Raw genomic sequence first — 7,394 nt, 5'->3', positions numbered from 1 at the left:
AGAAAATGCCGCTGCACTCAATTGATAGACTTACAACCAATCAGAGCAACAGATAGACCTAAAACCAATCAGAGCAACGCAGTATGTGACATGTGTTGAGCAACACATGCCTCTGATGTTAGCCATACCCAAAAGCCTCGGCAGTAGGAAACTGCTAATTACGTTACATCCACGTTACAGGCTTTAAAGCATGCATACATCCCTCGGATGTATCATAAGATAATACTATGGATGTAATAATAGAACACATGGTGAATTACAACCATTTATCTTCTTTCATTTTCATTAATATAATTCTCATTAAAAACACGTTATAGCTTGTATGTTTAATTTGTTTGAAAACAAAGTGTAAACAACAAGAAGTCATGTAGTGGTTTTCAAGGGGTTAGGTGCAGATTATTTCTCAACTAACAGCAGTGACCACACAACTTCAGGCCATTTTATTTTTTCCTGACATATGGCTTTGTTTTGGTCATTTCATAATTGCATACTAATTGTAAAAAAGCAAGAAAGAATATGTCTTAAAAATGGAGATCTTAAGCCAGAAACACAGTCTGTCTTGAAATATCTAAAATGATATGTGACATAACTTTGTGAATAATCTAGTGTATTTATTTATCTCAGTAATTTGGTGAGATATCACTCTGAGCTCCGATGTGTCATTGTGAATGTTGGAAACGGTAAGTGGAACCCTTCCTTGTTTTAAAGTGTTTTAAATTGAATTAATAATTTTCTTGAAGTTCACTTGTAATCTATATTCTTTGCATTCACTTCTGTTAACAGGCCCAACATCCCCAAGCCCAACATCAACCACCACCCAATCTACAACCAGCTTTTCAACAACTACACTATTGACCACTCCAAACATCACTACGTTAAACATACCAACCACCCAATCTACAACCAACTTTTCAACAACTACACCACTCACCACTCTAAACATGACAACCACCCAATCTACAACCAACTTTTCAAAAACTACACTATTGACCATCCCAGCCCCAAATACAACAACCAGCAATACCCCAACAACTACACCACTAACCCAAACAACCCCACAAGAAAACAGTCCACCACCAGCTACTACACCTGTAACCAGCATCCCAAACCATAGTGAGTGTTGTGGTTTGGGGTTTGAATGGGTTTATTTTTCCCTTTTTGGCCTCCTTGTGTTTTTGTTTTAGCTTCTCTCCGGTTGTGTGTTGTTGGTCCTGTCCTGTGTTCCCCACAGTGTCTATAGGTTCTGTTTCCTGTTTTATTTTGAAGTCTGTTTTTTGTCTTGTCTTGCCCCTGGTTTGACGTCCGCTCCTGTGATTGGATGATGTGCTTCCCCTTGTTCCCCTGCCCTCCCTTCACCTGCCTCTTCTTACCCAATTACCCTCAGTATTTAATGTCTGTGATTCCCTTGTGCCTTGTCAGATCCTTTTGCCAGTTTGTCTTTGTCCTGCCTGAGAGTTGTTGTATCTGGCTGTGCTTCATTTTGTCGCAGTGATCCCAGTATTTTTCCTGTTGCCTCAGACCTTTTCCCAGTGAGTTATTCCCCGCCCGTCCTCTCGGTTTTCGTTCCTCTAATCCCCTGGCCTGTAGTGTGTTTTGGACATTTCTATGTTTCCTCTTGGATTTCCCGTTAGTTGGACTGTACTTTTCCTTAATAAAGTTTGTTCTGAAGCTCTCACCAGCTCCGCATTTGGGTCCTCCTTCCACAACCCTAACAGAAGGATCTGACCAGTAATGGACCCAGCGGAGTACCGCTTCGAGCCGCTCCTCCACCCGCACAACCCGGCGGCGAACATGCCTTCTTGGGCTTCCCCCTTCTTCACACGTCTTTGTGCTCTAGCGCACTGCTTCGCTCTCCTTTGCGTGCCCTTGGGCTCCTTCGTGTTCCCTTGCGCCCCCTCGTGTTCCTTTGCGCCCCCTTGTGTTCCCTCGGGTCCCTTTGTGCTCCTTCACATTCCTTCGTGCTTCTTTGCGTTCCCTCGTCCCTTCTGCTCCTCTGCCTTCCCTCGTGTATTTTTGCGCTAACTCGTGCTTATTCGCACCCCTTGGTGTTAGCTCAGGTCCCTTTGTGCTCCTTCGCGTTCCTTTGTGCTTTTTCGCGTTCCCTTGGGTTTCTTCGCGCCCCCTCGTGCAAACTCGCGCCCCTTCGCAATCCCTCGGGCTCTTTCATGCTCCCTCTTGGTCCTTCTTGCTCCGTTGGGCCCCCCTCGCGCTCCGTCGTATTCCCTTGCATTCCGTTGCGTTCCCTTGGGCTCCCCCTCGCTCCGTTGCATCCCCTTGGTTTTTCGACTACTTCCTCGTGCACCAATCCGCGGCCTCTCGTGGGCCCCTTCGTGGGCCCCCCCATGCGCCCCTTTGTGGGCCCTTCTGTGCACCATTTCAGTGTCTCCTCGCGCCTCCAATTCCCTCCCTTCTGTCCCTCTTCTGTCTCTGTCTCTCCCTGTGTCCCTAATGCTCTGTCTGTCTTGCTCTCTGCCTCTCTCTCTCTGTGTCCCTCTCGCCCCCTCCTTCACGTCCTCCCGCACTCCCTTGTTTCCTCGCTCACTCTCTTGTTGTTTTCTCCGTCGTTTTCCTTGCTCCCGTTCTCGCTCCTTGTCTCACTCCCCCCGTCTCTTGTTTGTCTTCGTGTTTTCTCTTTGTTTCGTTACCTGTCTTATTTCCTCTCTCTCCCTTGTATTGTCTCTCTTTGTCTAAGTGCCCCCTCACGTCCCGGTTGCATGGTTGCCGAGCCAGGATGAACAGGTGGAGCTATGTCCAGCAAGGTGTAGATAGCTGGGATAAGTGTACGTTCACAGCTTTCTCAAATAGTCCACATTATCGATCACAGATTTACTGATACAGAGATGGAGAAGACGCATGCGCCATTTGTTTCACCCAATGAGCAGTGAGCTTCTAATGGAAAGTAATGAGGAGGTGAAGAATATAATATGGACAGTAACAAGGAGGGGAAGAAGATAATATACAGAAAGGGAAAAACGGCTCAAACAGAGAGGACCGATTGAATGGGTAAAGATGTAAAAATATCTACTTAGCCTACTAGTTGCGTTTTTAACGACAGTTTTTAACAAGTTTGTAGGCTACACTATGTTTTAATTGCTTTAAATATGCTAGTTTTATGTTTCTGTTTTTATGTGATGAATGTGCTGATTTGACTATAAAGTGTCTGTGTAGCCCACTATGTAAAGCACAATATAAATAAAATGTATCATTTAGCCTACTTTACTAAAAAGTGAGCAGAGGGAATAATGTTCCTCGGGAAATGTACCTTAATGACTAGCCTTAATTTCAAACCCTTATTCACAGCGTAAGGACATGTTTCATAACCACATGTCCACATAGTCCAATTCTAAATGTCTTTGTACAATTAATGTTCATACAGAACAATCAGAAAGGGACAACAACTAGAAAAAGAAGTGACTTCAGCACACGCTGTTAGCATATGTGTAAAACAATATTCATGTTTTTTTTATTCTTCTGAAAAGTGACAGCACCAAAATAAAAAGATGAAGAAGCATTGTGGTGTTCCCGGTGTGACGAATGTAAACTACACTATACACGTATATAAGCCACGTTATTGGTCCAGGGATGGGAGACTTATTGAGAAGGTTATGAAACCAAAGTAAGCTATAATTTAAAAAAAACATTAGGCCTACATGTTACGGAGTAACACAAACTATCCTTCATTAGAGAAGGACAAGCAACAAGAAAATGAAATCATGTGTCACGGTTTCTGCCTTATCGTTGTGTTTTCTTTCCCTTCTTTGTATTCCCTCCCTGGTCTTGTGTTTGGGTCTTGTTTTTCTCCGGTCTTGTGTTGTTCTTGTCCTGTGTTCCCCTTAGGGCTTGTTTGTTCTGTTTCCTGTTTTATATTGAAGTCGGTTTTCTGTCTAATCTTGCCGTTCGGTTTACTTCTTTTGTCTTCCTGCTCCTGTGATTACCTCATGTTTTCCACCTGATTCCCTGCCATCCAGTCATCTGCCTCTAGTTACCTCGTGTATTTAATGTCTGTGCTTCCATTGGCTCTTGTCAGATCCTTCTGTCTTGTTGATGTGTCAGTCTGCGTGCCTCCCGTGTATTGCTCCTGATCTTCCCCTGTGAGTTTTCCCCTGTCCCTGTGATCCTTTTCTGCTTTGCTGCGCCCCCCCCGGACCTGGGTGGACCTTTTGAGTTGGGACTTTTAGGTATTTTGATTATTCCTGGCCATTACTTGTTCCTTTCCCTCCTGTGTTGCTTCCTTTGGACTTTTTTCAATTTATCTGTTCGCCTGCACCTGCCTGCCTCCTTGTGCTCTGCTTTTGGGTCTTCATTCCTGCCTCATCACAACATCATGAATGTACTGGTCTCTAACTAGTCTGCCATTAATATCATCTGGGAGTATTGCTGCATTTTCCCACTTAATCTCTGCAGCGTCCTGTATAAACCTGAAGCTGTACAGACCACAGACACCGCGCTGCTGATCTCTACTTTTACAGAGATAGTGGACACTGATGCGATGCACATGTCTGCCGGCAGGCAGCGGCCACCGGGCTACAGCTGCACGCCAGGCGGCCTCGACACACTACCGGCCCACCGGGAAAAGTCCCAACTCTCCCGATTGCCACTCCGCATCTGGGTGCCAGTGCAACCATTTCTAACCCTCTAAACAACTGCTATCGTAGGGTTCAAATCAAACAACCATTATGACAAGTTATGCATGTTAATAAAAATAATCAGGCTACCTGCAAAGAATAAACCTCCATGGTTACTTGGCTGGGTTAAATTCAACCTGGTTTCGTGCAACTGAGTCAAAGCTAAATTCATCCAGGATAACTTGAATATCTCAACTTAATCCGTTATCCTGGATTCGTGCAACAGGACCCTGGTCTCTTGTCTCTAGTTTTACTTCTTGTCTGTCTGATGGTCCTGCCCCGCCCTGATGGGATTCTTGTGGTGTATCACCTGTTCCTCGTTGGCTCTTGTTTTTAACCTCTGTGTTCTCTTGTCAGATTGTTTTGTTGCCTCATGTGTGTAATTGGTGTGTTCCTGACAGTGTGCTTTTCTTCCTCCTTGTGATCTGTTTTTCCCCGTCTGGTGTTTTTGTCTTGTCTTTTTCCCTGTACCCTTTTTGGATTTGGCTGTTTAATTTTTTTTGCCTCCCTGTGTTTTCCTTGGACTGTTAAAAGAATACATCCTTGTTGACCTGCTCCCGCCTGCCTCCCTCATCTCTGCTCTCGGGTCCTTATTCAGCTACATCTCAACAGTGGATGGTTCTCTACAACGCTCTTCACAACTTAAATAGTTGATCAGTCCTTGTTTTCTATGAATTTGTGTGTTTTATTCAATTTTGTAGCATGTAAAGGAAAAATTGATAATAGGACTTTGAAAAATGTAGGAACAAAGGCAAGATAATATTCAAAAATGTCAGGAAAAGCTTAAAGTGAAAACAGTGCAGACAAATACTGACAGAAACATAAAGTGTCAAAAGATGACCAAAACATCAGAACATTTTGACCCAGAAAAACAAAGTTGCATCATGGTTGACGGGGACGACAACACAAGGGTTAAACTACTAAAACTACTTTTGAAAATATACATACAAACAAGTTTCTTTCTGAGGCACCGTAGCTCCGTCTGGTGCTTAGCCCCGCCCAAGATGATTCTGATTGGTTTAAATAAATGACAACTAACAAGAGCACGTTTTCTTCCATCGTGGAATGTTGTGTAGACAGCAACTCTGCAGCGCTGTGGAGGAAGGTCTGGCAACGCAAGACTATAGTGAAGTTATCATACACAGTATATGGGAAGACCCAGGACTAGGTGGAGGGATTATATCTCCAACCTGGCCTGGGAACGAGTTGGGATCCCCCAGTCAGAGCGGGTTGATATGGCTCGGGAAAGGGAAGTTTGGGGTCCCCTGCTGGAGCTGCTGCCCCCGCAACCCGATACCGAATAAGAGTACAAAGATGGATGGATGGATGGACCAAATTTAATTTCACTCATTTGGTAAACCCGTTTCAAGCGACAAAACAACTTGTACATCACATCATACATTAAGGTTTGTTTACAAAAGCGATTTAAGGACTTTCAATGAGCCAACATCAATATGTTCAGTGCCGGATTAGCTCTTTACACATTGCTCTAGAAATATGTGGACGTTGCTGTGCCTAAATCTGAGTTTGTTTGAAACACATGGGATCATGCATTTACCTTAAAACGGTCAAATTAAGAAGATATGTGAACATGACCTTAGAGGGTAAAGGTAACTTTCATAGCTTTAAAATAGAAAAAAGGGTGTAAAACTGTAATTTATTGCTAATCATTTTAGTAATTAAAAACATCCAATATCTGCCAGAAGCATCAACAAGTTAAATTAAAAATGTGTTTAGAGGCCAATGTATGTCATGTATTGTCATTGGTGGAATATTACTGAGAATCAACAGGTTTCAGAGGTAATATCGGACCAAAGGAGGACTGAACGCAAAAAATACTTTCAAATGGAGGAAGCCAAAAGAACAGGAATCACAAAACTGGAACACCCTGAAAAATGAGGTAGACTCACACACACTCAGACACACAAACACCCAAAACACACACAATGATCTGACAAGAGAGAAAGAACACTCAGAGACTAATTACAACAGGTAATGATGCGAACAAGGGGCAGGTGACAAAAGGCTCAGGAACAGGTGGAACGCATCAGGGTGGGGCAGACAGTTCTAAAGGTGGGAAACACAAGGAATGAAGTAAAACAAGACATGACACGGGACAAAATCAGACTACCCAAGAAACTACTTAAAAGAAACATAAAAAACCATGACACAGTACATTTACTCAGGTACCGTGCTGAAGTAGCATACTTCTACTTTTCTTTTTGGGTCTTTTTCTTTTCATGCCACTTGCTACTTTAACTTATTATTAGTATTGCACTTTTTAATTCATTTGTATTTATCTGACAGCTTAAAACTTGTATTGTCTTCTCGTCGACCTGCAACTTTTAGTTTTTCTGGATCAAAATTAAAAATGAAAACCAAAAGACACTTTTACCGCTTTTCCCCTGTGTGTTCACGTTTTCCGATGTTTTGGTCAATTATTTTCTCACTTTTCTTAATGTTCTTTTATAAAAAACATTCTTCAAATTATATAAAATTGAATAAATATCCAAATTAAATAAATGTAGTGAACAGATCATTTATATTACTCTTGAAGGACGTTGTACGGAACCATTCACGTTATTTTTTTGGACAATTTCTTTTAAAGAAACCCACATTTCTGATATAGAAACTTTTTGAAAATGGGTCAAATTAGACCTAAAGACAACAGGAGGGTTCATAACTTTAAAAAGTTAAAGGTTTGCTCCAAACAATTATCAGATTAACTGCATTGTCTGCACTCAACCATTAACAATTCTGATCATTGTC

Source organism: Etheostoma cragini, chromosome 6, assembly GCF_013103735.1.
Source record: "Etheostoma cragini isolate CJK2018 chromosome 6, CSU_Ecrag_1.0, whole genome shotgun sequence".
NCBI lineage: Eukaryota > Metazoa > Chordata > Actinopteri > Perciformes > Percidae > Etheostoma > Etheostoma cragini.
This window is presented reverse-complemented; position numbering follows the sequence as displayed.